Here is a 15000-nt window from a genome sequence, read left to right as displayed (position 1 = left end):
ATAAAGTTGAACAAAGTTACAGCTGAAGTTGAGATTGATGTTTGGTATCAGATGGTCGTCATCATCATGATCATCATCATCATCATCTTCCTCTGGTCTTTCCCATATCCTTTTTCCTTTGGATGCACCTGATCTTTTTTCCTGCAGATTCATCCTACTTTTCAGCATTCCAATTTTCACATTCCTCAGTCTGCCTCTGTTTGCGTTTGCCATTTATGACATCTTTTCCAATTCCGCGCCCAAATCGTAAGAGCCTTGGGAACTGGCAACTAATGGGCCTTTTCCGAGTTCATGTCTGCCTCCTCTTCAAAGCGAGTCTAAGTGCCAAGTTTTTGTGATGGTAATTAGTTCTACTTTACATATGAATGGAACTAATTTTTATAAGAAAAACCTCGCACTTGGACTTGCTCTGAAGAAGAGGCAGACATGAACTCGGAAATGACCTATTGGGCTGAGGAGGAGAGGGAACTGTTGTCAATTTTTTTTTTTTGCTTTTTTCTCAAGATGTCGACGAATGTACAGCTTCAGCCCCCGTTTGTGACGCTCACGCCTTCTGCAACAACTCAATTGGCTCTTACAACTGCACTTGCAAGCCAGGATACTTTGGCGACGGAAAAACTTGTAAAGGTGAGCTGAGAAAAAAGCGACAGACTGTACAAGTTAAATCATAAAATTCATCACACAATTTACTGAAAAAACCGAGTGCATAAATACAACACTTAAAGCATTAAAATCGACTTTCAAGAAACAGAATTGTTTAAACGTGTTACAGAATCTACACGATTTGAAAACGATGGTGGGCTCGGAAAAGAGTACATGTATTCTGCTGGTAGAACGAGTACATTTTCTTCCAGGGAAGCCATTCAGTAGAAGCCCAGTAATATTCTGCCTCCGTATTTTTGTTATATCTGAAATCTGAGAAATGTAAGTCCTTTTGTACCATCCCACTAACTAGTTAAAACAACTTTGATGAGGTGATTGATTCACGCTTACGATTAGCATTGTTACTACATTTTAAAGTTCCATTTATGGCCGGAGAATTCCATTCCTTTTACTAATGGTGTTACAACAACATAACAACAGTCCTTTTGTGAAGTTCAGGAAATAATGTTGTTTCATAAGAGGTCAGGTTCTGAAAAGAAACAATTTAGAATTATCGTCACACACAACGACATCAATATCATCATCATCATCGATAATTATCATTCCCATCACCACCATCACCATCGTCCCTACCATCATCATCGATCATCATCATCACCATCATTGATCATCATCATCACCATCATTGATCATCATCACCATCACCACCATCACCATCACCATCACCATCACCATCACCATCACCATCACCATCACCATCACCATCACCATCACCATCACCATCACCATCACCATCACCATCATCATCATCATCACCATCATTGGTCGTCACAATCAGATACAATAGTACCACTTATCCTCCACAATTTGAATCCTTCTTCTTCTTCTGACTAAAATTGACTTTGTCTTTTGCTGTAGACGTTGATGAATGTGCCGCGGCTTCGCCGTCTATTTGTCAAGCTAATGCCTTATGTACCAATACTCTTGGCTCTTACAACTGTACTTGCAAGCCAGGATACATTGGAGACGGGAAAACATGCAGAGGTAACAATTAACAATTAACAATTACTGGACGATGTTGAGCATGATAGCAATTAACTAAGGCCAAGGTTTGTGCTATCTGCCAAAGCCGAAGGCTGAGGCGGATCACACAAACTGAGACCTTGATAATTATCGCTATCATGCGAAAACCGAACCATTATGCATATTCCTGAGCTGCACTTGTAAACACAAGAGGACTGACTCATCCATTTCTTTGGATGACCGTCAATTAAAGAATGTTTCTGCGGTTGGCAGAGTCTGCTTTCCTTTTCTCTGCTGGTTAGTGTGTTAGGTGACGTCACTTCTTCATGCATAAAACTATTGTCTGTAGGTATGACGTCAATTCTACATAAAAAATCTATTGTCTGTAGGTATGACGTAAGAGAAACAGAGCAAGCAAGAATTATAGCTGCGTGCATATAGCCAATCAAAGTAGAGCTGGTGACACCAATGTATAATAAAGAACACTAGTCGCATGTCATCTCCGTTTAAAGTGTTGTCCTAAATCTTAGCTCCATGGTGCGACAACTCATAATCCTAAAACTCAGATTTTGTTATTTGAGGGAGCTGCCTCGACTGTCAGCAGTCACGAGAACCTTCTTCCTCACTTCCTCCAGATTTTTGCATTGTAAACAGAAAAATGCTATGAAAACATGGTTGTTTCTAATTTTTGCCTGCGTTGCTATGTAACACCACGCGTTGCTACGAGTGCGACATCGGTCAGCCTCATTTTAAAGTTGCAATTCCTCACTAAATACCTCGTCTTGATAGCCAATCAGATGGCGAGAATTTGCCTAGGAATGCGATTCTGTACCAAATTGAAAAAGTAGCTTTGGCATCGTAGACTTCAATGAGCCAGCTCTTGGTTGTGTTTCAAATTGAGATTAGCTGGTGGTGAGACCTTCACAATACCTGAGATCACACCAGAAAAGTTGCTAATGTAACAGGAAGAATATCTATAAGCAAGGGCACGGGTTATGATGAACTGTTCACAAGGAATAAGTTGTCAATCTCTCCTGAGAAATAGAAATGTCTCAGATGACACCTCTACTCAAAGGAGGATCACTTAACTGAGGCAAACACCTATCGTCCAAAGGGGGTGTGACGATTTACCTCAAAATTCTTAAAAATAGCCCCATGATAACAAGTTTATAACTTCAAACAATTACTACCTTTTATTGTCATCGTCATCAAGTTGTCCATGGTACTGTCACAGCCATCTCTCAAAGTCATTGTCAGGCATTGACATTGGCACAGCCATTGCCATTAAAATTGGCAATGATTGACATTGTTATTGTCATGATCAATGTCGTTGTCATCACCACTGTCACTGCCATTGTCAGTAGTGTTGCCATTGCCCATGCGATTGTGATGAGCGTCGTCGATGTGATTGCCATTGTTATTTTCATAATCAATGTCATTGCCACTGACATTGTTAATGGTACTCGCACTGACATTTCTCTCTGTCGGAGTCACAGTCATTGCCGTAGCCCATGTCAATGCCATTGTTATTGTCATGAGCAATGCCATTGTCATTGTCCCAGTGACACGGTCACTGTCATTGTCATTGACAATGCCATTTTTTATCACCGTCGTCAATGTGATTTCCATTGTTATTTGCATGATCCTTTTCATTCTCATTGTCACAGTCACAGTCACAGTCATTATCATACACGTGTCCCAAAATTAATGACACCCAAAAATTTGGCCTGATATAACTTATATTTGCCCGATATCTTGTCGTAGGCGTCTTGAAGCTAGCATGTAAATGAACTTACTTTGTTCCCATGATTTCAATGCCTTCAAACCGAGTTATGATACTTTTCAAAAAAAGCAAGTGTTCCGCGCGTTTTTGCTTTTGTTCCTGTAATCAACATGGGAACAAGTAAACTGAGCACTTAAAGGAACTTTAGGTACTCCGTGATATTTGTTCTTAGGAACCCAAATCTGCTTAATTGGGAACCAGAGTTTCTATTAGTTTCTTGAAAAGGAACTCCATGTTCCGTTTTTGTCTCGTAAGGAACAATAGGTCCTTTTTTTGTGCGGTCCGTTTTTTTTATTTTGGTCTCTTTCACAACAAAAGAGAACAGTTGTTCCTGTTTTACTCGTTCCCTTAAATTGAAGAAGAACTCGTTGTTCCTAATATTTAACATAAAGTCGCATATTGTCCTCGACAAAAAGGAACAGCTGTTCCGATAAAGCCTGTTCTGCTTTGCGATTGTTCCTATGTAAGTGCTATATATCAGTTCCCATTAGTATTACAAAGGAACACCATTGTTCCGAATCATACTGGTCCTTTATACGTTAATTAGGAACACAGTTCCCTTGTAGGCCACGAGAAGTTCCGATTTTATATGAAGATTCTTAAACGTTTTCTTTTTTTCTGTTTTTGTTGAAAAATACTCTCTGGTCTTTATGACTAGCTATCTTGGCGTGTTTAGGCAGGCCTGGGCGAATTTGAATAAATCGGATATTTCGCGTTAATGATACATGGTTTGATTCTGAACAATTAGCAAGGTGTCCAAGATTTATTGTTCCTTTTTTTTGTGTTTTCAATACCGGGAAGAAAAAGAAGAATTCGAAAATAGGCAAGTTGAGGCAGGTAGCGCAAAACCCCCAACTGATTGGTCCGCAAACCGCCAAGAAACATACTTAAAATTCGAAGTCGCGGGTAAGTAAACGTTGATTTCCAGATTCAAGATGAGCAAACGAAGAAGTACAGAGACAAATTGGTCAAGAGTTCCAAGTGCATCTCCAAAACCGAAGAGGCTTCACTTGGAAGAAGACGATTTAGATCGTTTGTTTCATTGTCCAGTCAAAGATTGTAACCATGATGGATTTGTGTCTCAAAGAGGTTGCAGAAAACACGTTAAGAGAAAGCACGGCTGGTTCATTTATTTTGATGAAAAACCCAAACACGTCCCCAATCAAGAAGAAACGAGTCCCAAAAAGGAAGAAAACGGCACAAGTCCAACCCTCACAGTAAAATCTGTACCTACATTTGATCGCTCAAGTGTAATCGTGGAAGAACTTCTGTCTTGGCTAACAGGGAGTGGTGGGGGATGCAAGAGTGACCGACAAGCGCAACAAATCGTTAGCAAATGTCTTAAGTTTCTAAAATTCTGTTGCGAGGACGAAGAAGAACTTTCTCTGGACATAATTGACTTTAGTTTGTGCTCACCTAATCTGCTCTTCAAATTTGTTGATACAACATTGGCGCATTGGTTATTTAGACGCCATTGCCGAACTGATGGATTTCAGAAAAGTAAACGGGGCATCCGAGGTTGTGTTGATGGGTTTGTTGTCTACAGAAACCTATCTGAAAAAAGTCCGTAAACCAGTTTCAAAAATGATGCGATTGCAATGGACAAATGAACTCGACATCGACACCTTAGAATCCAAGGGACATTGGGCCACACTAGAAGAGCTTCTGGAGGTTGTTAAGCGCTACGTGCCACGCCACGAGAACGTTCTCAAAGCATGCAAGGATAAACCGGGTACGGTATGTATCTCCACTGGAGTTGTCCTTTGCAACAAAATTCCTTGCGGTATATCTGTTTATCAAGGTTAAAGGCTCACGCCCAATGACCTACCAGTATTTAACTGTTGAAATGGTGCGCTCAGCAAAGAACAACGATGGATTTGTCGATCAGAAAATGTTTAAAACCACTGGAAAATATGGCTTCGACTCTCTTTTCCTTACTGACACAAGCATGCAGGTGTTAGATGGCTACATCGACCATATTCGGCCTAACCTAAAACCAACTTGTGACTACGTCTTAGTCACAAGAAATGGCGACCAACACAACAAACTTGGCGAGATGATAAGCAAATTGGTGTTTGACGCGATCGGAAAATACGTTCACCCTACTCGTTACCGACAAATAGTGGAGACGGCTAGCTCCATAGTTCTATTGTGGCAAGAGTGCATTATCAAAAGCAACGATCCCCAGAGGTGGCAGCCAAGGCGCACGAATATTTGGAATCACTTTATGGCGAGAAGGGCTCTGAGTTAGAAATGGATCTGCGATCAAGACTTTCACACAAATCCGCGTCCTCGCCTGAAAAACAAGAAAATAACGATGGGTCGACCCCCGAAGAAGACAATATTTCCATTACGCCTACTAAGTTCAAAAGCCAGAATGCTTCAAAAACGCCCGATTCTTTATTCACTCCTGAAGAGGATAAATATTTAAAGATGGGACTAGATCGCCATGGGTTCGGAAATTGGACAGCTATTCTTAGAGATCCAGATTTTCATTTTCAAAAAGGACGAAAACCGAACTCTCTTTTAAATCGCGCGATCAGGAAATTTCGATCAAAATGTAGTTAACCATAGAAAAAGCTAGTCATGTTTTTTAAAAGGCAGGATACCCACATTAAACTTCTATCGGATGAAATTTAGTTGATCCTCGGTCAACATCATACAAATAACCAAAAAGCCTTCGTTGTCAACTATCCGTTTCCAATGTGCCCCGATGACGTAAAGTTTAGCAAATTCTCTGCGAACATATCGAGGAAGTAAATAAAGTAAATCCAGTTATCATAACATTGGATTTTATGAATTCGAACAAACTGAACTCAGTTGGCAAACAAAGAGTTGACTGCGCTAAACACTTTTTTTTCTTTTTCATTTTAATCACCTTGTAACAAATTTCAACTTTTTTTTCTATTTTTGAAGACTTATGATCACATAACCTGTCCTTTATTTTTGGCTAGGTTGAAAAAAGTTTGTTATTCTTCCTTTCTTGGGCACTGGGGTGCTTGTTTGGGATGGCCGTTTTCTAGATCTTCTTCTCTGGACGGTTTGGCTTGTGCTTCTCGGTGTTGATGTCTGGGACGAAGAAAGCGTAATGAAAATCTCTTGATCGTCGCTTTCTTGTCCGTCGAATGGGTATGGCATTGGTGCCCATGCGCTTGTTACTCTCTCGGCCTGCTCTCTGGAAATCCACTTTCTCTCTATCGCTCTTTTTCTTCTTTCCATTATGACTAGTCTCAAAAGACCAGGTAACGCATCTCGCTTAAAGTTCAACTTGAGGGCTTCCACGGTAACTACAATCATGTAATGTGTTGCTCTTTTGATGTCGTCATCTCTAGTAGTTTCTTCTCGTTCTTGCAGCTCACGTAATTCTTTTTCCTTTGCCCAAACCCACTCGTTCTCGTAGTATTTGGAAGCTTTATCCTGCACATTTCTCTGTTCTTCTTCTTTCTTTTTCGTGAAATACTCCTCCCTTGACCGTTCAATTCTAGGATGGTATGGGGGTTCAACCTTCTCCAACAAGTGAGCATCTTCCTCTCGAATCATTCCCAATGATATCCAATGTTGTCTTCTCTCGGCAAGAATTCGCTCCTTAGCCTGTCGTGCTTCATTTTCTCGCTCCTTGGTGGCGCGCTTCATTCCAGCTTCAATGAGGCCCAGTTGCCTTTGTCTCAGACTGTTGCATGGCTGTTGATCCCGAAGCTCAGAAATCTTTTCAAGTCTCTTCTCCCATCCTTCAGAACACGTCGACTCAATATCTGAATTTTCTTGGTCGTCTTCTTCTCCGGATACATCGTCGTCTGCTGCCCTTCTTCGATTTGTGCTTCTTGGTCGCTTTCACTGTCATCCAGGTCCATTGTTTTGATTCTGTCCTTCTCCTTGTCATCAAATTCATTGGGCTTCGCCGCTGATCCAGGCATTGGAGGGGGGAGTGCGTGCCACTCTGCTAGCCCAAACAATACAGTCCATTGCCCTCTCTCGTAATGACTGTTGTACTCCTGAGACTGGTGGAGTGTTCAGACTCTTAAAATAGAATTTGCGCAGACGAGCATCCATGGCCGCGTTGTGTTCTTCACCAAACTCCATTCTGTTTGACAGGTGATAAACATGGGACACCGAATTTCTTGTGGACGAGAGTTTTTGTATTTCCGATCATGTGCTGTAAGTCCCCCTTGGGTCAAGACTTTCCAGTCATCTGGATCCAAAAGCTTCACATGTGCTTCATCCATAAGGATTACTTGGGTGTTTTGGTCAACGAGACTCTTGTTGAAGGCTTTCTGTTTGGTTATCATTGCGATATACCTGTCAACGGAAAAAGACAAGTAATTTCAATAAACTTCATACACACTCTCGTCGTGAGAACACTCTACCTTTTCATATGCTCATTTTAGAGGAGAAATAAGGAATAACAACTCAAGCGTCCACCTCAATAGTCCAAAATCACTTTTCAATTTGTCATATAATTTCTAACTGATAAATCACTTGAAAACAAAAACAAAACAAGATATTACAAAAAGAAATAGCAAATACCTGGCAGGAATTATCCGAGTGATTGGCGTGTTTGGCTCTCCAATTAAGCACATCACTTTTTCTTTGTGTTGCTTTATTCCGACATTTAGAAGGCGCAAGTAATATTCGCAGAAGTATGCCACTTGAGTCGGGCTTAAACTGTTTTGTAAAATTTCTTGGAAGTACTTGGCCTCTGGTTCTTTAGTGTGAGCGTAGTGTAAAAATGCTCGCGGACTTTCTACTCCAATTTCTTTGATTGAGTTCAGGACAAACGCTCGTCGACTTAAGGAGAAACACCAACTGTTGGAAACTTCAATGAGATCGTAGTTTATTTTCAGCTGCTTGGTAAATTCGCACTCGTGGTCTGCCAGTATAGATTCAAGCTTGTTGAAATTTGGAATGATAATCTCTTTTAATTTCTCGTTGTTTGCCAGTAGCGAGATAAACTTTTTGATGGAACAAGCGTGTTCGTAAGTGTACATTGACTCTTCATTTCTCTTAAAAACTTCTCCTTTGTGCAATGCGTAGCCCAGTTTTGTCATGGCCCTCTCTATTTTGTTTAATGCAACGACCACGGGGGACTTTGACAAAGCTCTTCCAAGTGACTGAGGGTTTTCCACTTCTTTGATATTTTCTATCCCGAAAACGTCAAACACCAAACCAGCTTTCATAAGAGCCGGGATGGCTCTGTTTTTCAAATCCGATGAAAATATTGGACTTGTAACTTGTAGGCGGACCACACGTTCGCTGCCGTGGATTGAGGGAACGGGCTCTTCCAAAATCTCGGATTCCAGTGACTCTAAACAATGCTCAAATGACTTGTCTACTTTTCTTTGCAGGAAGCTGTTATTGTGGTCTTTTAGTGATGTACATAAAGGAGCTATGGCACTGTCTTCCTTTCCTCTCGTATATTCTTGAACAGATTTTGCTGAAACTTCCATACCAGTGTCCAGGAGCGCAGAATGAACAGGAATAGTTGACACTCTCAGGCCATCTCTAGATTGGAGAGCTACCCAATACGATATCGCAGGCCAATATATCTTTTTCTTACTTTGAGAACTTTTATTCGCCATTTCTTCGTTATCTTACAATACAATACAATACATACGTAATTGACCGCTCCCCATAGGGGCTTTTCAGGGCCAATGAACAACACCGAAACGAAGGAACAGAATCACAACAACTGTTAAGAATCCCAACTGGCCGGAGGCAAACCAGTTGGCTATTTACAAATGCAGCTGGGAATTTGAACCAGGGACTACCAGGAACAATTTCAGCGAGTGGTCAGAGCGGGTCTTGAACCCGGGATCTCCGGATCTCAAGGCAAGCGCCCTAACCACTGGGCCACACTGCCTCCGAATACAAATACTTCTTCGTCTTCTTCACATTCCTTGTCGTCAACTTTTTTTTCGACAACCGCAAATGAAGAAAAGAAAAATGCAACTTCTTTGATTTTCTTCATAGCCTTGTCGCACTCGTCTCGTTTGACGCAGATGTCCAACCACGGATCGTTTGGGTGTCTTGTATCTTGCAAGGTGTTGTAGGTCACTTTGGCTGAGATCAATGAACATCTTTCTTCAACGATGGGTAAAACTTTGCTCACAAGGGCACTTCGAATATTTTGCAGCAGAGTAAACAAAAAAGGAAGTTCAGTACTCTTACTCAGTTTAAATCCAATTAAGACTATACAATTCAATCTCAGACTAAAAACAAGTTAAAGCACAGGAGGATACATACCTTACTGTTGAGTTGTCGAGCAGGAGCAGTTGCCATCACGGTTTCACCTTGTAACTGGTGAGGGCAACTTACTAGCCTTTCAGTTTTATAGCATTTTCAGCTATTAGCTGATTTAAATTCTCTCACCCTTTTTTGTTTTTTGGAGTATTCGTACTCTTTGAACGAAATAGCGGCGGTAAAATGCTTTTGGTATTCCATTCATACGTTTCAAAGCTTTCAATAGATAGCAAATACTCTGCATAGTGAACAAATTTTCGCAGTTTTTCTGAATATGGAAACTGTTGTCTGACATTCCCTGGCTTAAAATCTTTGAAAGAATAATGTGCCTGCTTTGAAAGCAATGCAAGTGTATTCCGATAGAGAACGATGATACGCTACATTTTGGCGGAATTCAGCATGTTCTACGCTTCCTCGTTAATACATTTTCAGCTATTAGCTGATCTAAATTCTGTCACGCTTTTTTGTTTTCTTGGGGTATTCGTGCTATTTGAAAGAAATAGCGGCTGTAAAATGCTTTTGGTATTCCATTCATTTGCTTTAAAGCTTTTAATAGATAGCAAGCACTCTGCATGCATAGTGAACAATTTTTCGCAATTTTTCTGAATACGGAAACTATTCCCATAATAGGAAGTCAGGTTATTTAGTGAATGTAGCACATTAGAATGCCCTATTCCAAACTAGTGCGAAAAGCATGAAGCTCAGTGGGCTGGCAGATATCCCATCCGAACCCAAGAATTCAAAGTACCAAAGAAAGAGCCAAGAATGTCATCAGCAATACTCAAGGGATGTTAAGAGGGTGAGAACGATTTAACTATGGATGAAAACCCTTTGAAATCGCATGTTTTATTTCTTGTTAATATTTGGGCAGCGATGTGTTTTACAGTAAGAAAGGATTCTGCGAACAGAATTGAATGCTTATTAACAACGGAATACTTGGCATGCAAAAATATGAAACTGCTTTTAAACAGAACTTAAAGATAAAGCTATTCTTTAAAAAAATGTTTAAACAGGAAATGACATAGATGCACCTACTTTGGGAGGTATTATCCTTAGACCCTAATCATTATACCAGTTAAAGACCTGGAAGTGCTGCCTCCGTATTTCCGTCATATCTATTATATTTTGGGAAATTCATGGTCCTCAAAATTGTCTCCTGCACTAAAATATCTCAAGCCATTCGGAAACACAGTTGATGACAAAGAAATACTTGCAGCTAAATAGGGAGGTACTGTTCAAAAACCCTAATCAGTATGCCAGTTGAGGATGTCAAATTTTAAGAAATTAATTGATTTCTAAATCATCCTCGGCATAAAAAAAAAAATAAAGATAAGAAGGAAACACAGAGATGGCGGAGACGCACTTACAGTAACATACGGGAGTAATAATAACAGACAGTAATCAGCATGCTATTGAGAGATCTGGAAATGCTGTCTCCGTGTATCCGTTATATCCACCACGCTTTAAAAAAACCTTGCAAATCCAACTTGTTCCCGTCAATAAAATATCTGAAACAAGACGGAAACTACGGAGATGGCGGAGAAACACTTACAGTAACATAGGAGAGTAATAATAAGAGCAGTAATCAGTATGCCATTAAAAGATCTGGAAGTGCTGTCTCCGTGTATCCGTCATATCCACCATATTTTAAAAAAATCATGCAACTCCAACTTGTTTCCGTTAATAAAATATCTATTAAAGTATGCTGGATATGACGGATACGCGGAGGCAGCACTTCCAGATCCTCAACTGGCATAATGAAAACAGTACCTCCGTTTTTAACTGCAAGTATTTCTTCGTCATCAACTTTGTTTCCGAGTTGTTTGAGATGTTTTAGAGCAGGGGAAAATTTCGAGGACGAGGCTTTCTTGCGCCTTTGACTTTATATAAGTGTAAATCTTTCCACGTTATTCCCTTTGTTTTTTTGTTCGTTTGCTTTTTTTCTTTTTCCTTTTATTTCATTTTATTTTGTTTTATTTTATTTTATCTTATGTTGTTGCCTTGTTTTTCAGTTTCCCTTTCCGTTTAGATTTTTTTAATTTACAGGAACGATCTTGCTCCTTATCCCCAATGTATGAAACGTGTTTGAACTGTAAACGAAATTGAAGACATGTTTTCAGGATAGATTTCACAGTCAACCTGTGGGTATTTATTTATCCATATCGTTTTCAACAAAGGAATAACACTCCAGATAAAGAGAACAAAAGAGCCGGTTTACAAATGTTTCTTTCAAGAGGAACGCTTTAAAAAGTTTACGCACTTTTGTGTTCACAATTTGCTTTTCAAATAAGAACAATGCGTATTTTCATAATGTAGTTTGGTCGGTTTTGCAGGAAATAGTACTATGTGTAGCTGTTATTTCAAAATTGTAGGACTTTTTGCTGCTTTTTCAAAAGGAACGATGATATTAGGGAAACGATCAACGTCATTGCCATTGTTGTCACGATCAATGTCATTGTCATTGTCACAGTCATTGCCATTGTCACAGTCATTACCATTGACAATGCCATTATCATTGTGATTACCGTTGGCAATATGATTCCCATTGTTATTAGCATGATCCATGTCATTTTCATTGTCACAGTCACAGTCATTATCAACGTTCATTGCCATTGCTGTTGTCACTGTCACAATTGGATGATAAAACATTTGCCTTAAGCTCCATGGGTATCAACGTGAGTCGCCAGGAGGAAGAGGGGATACCTTGGCGGTGGTTCGTTGAATTATTAGTTTGTGTTTTTTTTATTATGCAGCATATAGCGCTTTGTTCGCAACTCTTGGTGCAACTGGAAGACTGGGTCCAACTTCACTTGGCCGTTTTTACAGAAACAAAGACCATGACGGTCAAGTTACAGTGGTCAGCGGTATACAGCGATGAACAGTTCCGTACACTGGTGACTACCGAATTGAAGCAATTGGAGCTGCCGGGGGGTACGATTCATACAGCAATAGTCAACAGTATCGGGGAAGAGGAGCCAGGATGATAGGAACTTTTAGCTTAATAAAAGGCGAGACCATTCAGATACTTGTTGGTCAAGAAGGTGGTATTAACTACCACAGATCGGCCTCAGGGGGTGGTGGTGGTACGTTTGTAGTCAGAGGAACGAACACACCTTTGATAGTAGCTGGAGGGGGAGGAGGCGTCGAAACTGTGACTTCAAGGCATTCAGGATGTGATGCATCTACGACAACATCAGGTAACACTGGGCACCAGTCCTGGATAGGAGGAAGTGGTGGACACGGTGCTGATACTGCTGACAGTAGTAACTCAGGTAAATGCGAATTGCAATGTACTCAGGTTGATGCCAAATGATCTCACAATGATAATAGAATACCAATACCCAATATTAATAAGAGCTTGTTTTATCAAGAACGCGGACTGATTGACAAACTAATTTACGGATAGTGTAGCACTCAATATTTAGTCAGAGACACTTAAAGGATTCAGAATAGCTTTTCCGAAGCTGTGTTTTCCTGAGTAAACTTGGTTGAAATTTTCGTAATGAGAAACAAATGATCAATTTTGTAGACTGTTGAACAAAATCCACTAGGCCATCGAAATCGATATGCTAATTTTCTGGCATTCACCGTGTTGGTTTTGCCCACAGTCATCGAGTATTTCGGTGTTAAATTTCTTTCCTTTGGGCCATCTTAAAAGAACCAGAAAATTTAAAAATTGTCAAATTTGAGTGAAAAAAGATCCAAAACTCCAAAATATACACAAGGTGTGTTAAATCTCACACCTCAAGGTGTGCTTCTTAACCAGTGAAGTGAAACAACGAAAACGTGTTTAAAAACAAAATCCGCTCAATACTTGTCAAATACTCTTGATGGCTTTTGCAGGAGGCGGCGGCGGGGGATTTTATTCCAGCGGAAGAAGTTCAACTCACTTTGGTGGTACAAAGGGAACTGGTGGAGAAGGAGGCAAAGGATTTCTTCAGGGAGGAGACGGTGGAAGAGGATACCAAAACAATGTTTTTGGAGGATTTGGAGGGGGTGGTGGGGCTTATGGAGATGGAGGTGGTGGGGGAGGTGGTGGAGGTTACTCTGGGGGAGGTAGCGGAGAAAACAAATCCAACTCCTGTGGGGGTGGGGGAGGATCTTACAATGCTGGAAAAAATCAAGCGAATGATTGTTGTTTTAATACAAGCGGATACGGTCGGGTGATAATCACATTTGTCTAAAACAACGAGCTGGACCATCGCCTTCACTAATTCAATACCTTTCTATTTGTGCTGTCGGTTTTCGTTAGCTTTCTCTGGATAAAAGAAAACTGTTTTGAGGTTGGTTTTCAATGATGACGATACATGCGTCACCCTTTGACTCCCAAAGGTGATTGATATAAATTTTCTTCTCACAAGCAAAATACATTGTTAAGCAGACTGGTGGTGAGAATAAAGAAATTTATGACCTGGGGTTTTTTGGTCTAATATATCTTCAAATTCACATAACTGGCATAAAAAGTAATCTAAGGTAGTCAGTAAGGAGAATTCGCATTCACGTCTTGGGAGTGAAAGGGATATACTATTAACAAGAGATGCGTATGATCAAGACGCTACTAAGTTTGCCTATGTTGCTTTGTACTTATGCTTGTGTTGCTGGTGGAAACTCCGGAGTTTATTGAAGTGCTACTACAAAAAATCACTTCCTTTTTTCCTTCAGATTTTGAAAGTGTGATTGCTTAACACTTGACTGGCAAACTTCGAGCTTTGATTTTTATTCAAAGGCTGTTTACTTTTAGTGTAAGTTTTGGATGATCACGGTCGGCCATTACTCACGTTCCAAACCGTGACCGGTTGGACCACCTCAGAAGGTTGGATCTAGGGAAAAGTGGCGTCATTGACTCACCAGCTAAAAATTTCAGCGTGTAAACGCGGAGCTTAATATATGTGCAAAAACACGAGTATAAAAGTCTGAAAGCCCGAAACTCCCGTATTGCATATTTAATTCAGCCGCGTGCACACACGTTGCATTCTTAAACTATTGAGTCTCTAACGTCATTTTCTCCTCGATCTAGCCTGCAAACGCAGACGTATTTCCGGCGGTCGTTTCTCTCCCCCGAAAAATTGGGTTGGCGAAACCGAGCTTCGAAACGTTTTCTGTGACGTAAAATTCTTAGCCAATCAGAATTAGGCTAGAACCAACACGCAGGGAACACGCCAGAACCAACACGCAGGGAACACGCAAAGTACTAGCGCTTTGTCCACGTGAACACAAGTCAGATTAATGGCGGGCAATATGAAGGATATTAAAAGAGGTTGTGGGATTTTCGGTATCTCAAAGTTAAGTAGCCATCAAGAGGATGCGATCAAGTATGTTGCGGCCTAAAAGAAATGCGATGTTTTCGTCAATTT

At 40.5% G+C, this 15000-nt stretch overlaps 2 pseudogenes; both read left to right on the top strand.

The window, feature by feature from the left end:
- Positions 1 to 14666, top strand: part of LOC138032155 (ALK tyrosine kinase receptor-like) — a 28052-nt pseudogene extending 13386 nt beyond the window's left edge.
- LOC138033296 (uncharacterized) lies at positions 4345 to 5977 on the top strand (annotated as a pseudogene).
- Positions 14667 to 15000: the final 334 nt, after the last annotated feature.

The sequence above is a fragment of the Montipora capricornis genome, chromosome 14 (genome assembly GCF_036669925.1).
Source record: "Montipora capricornis isolate CH-2021 chromosome 14, ASM3666992v2, whole genome shotgun sequence".
NCBI lineage: Eukaryota > Metazoa > Cnidaria > Anthozoa > Scleractinia > Acroporidae > Montipora > Montipora capricornis.
This window is presented reverse-complemented; position numbering and strand designations above follow the sequence as displayed.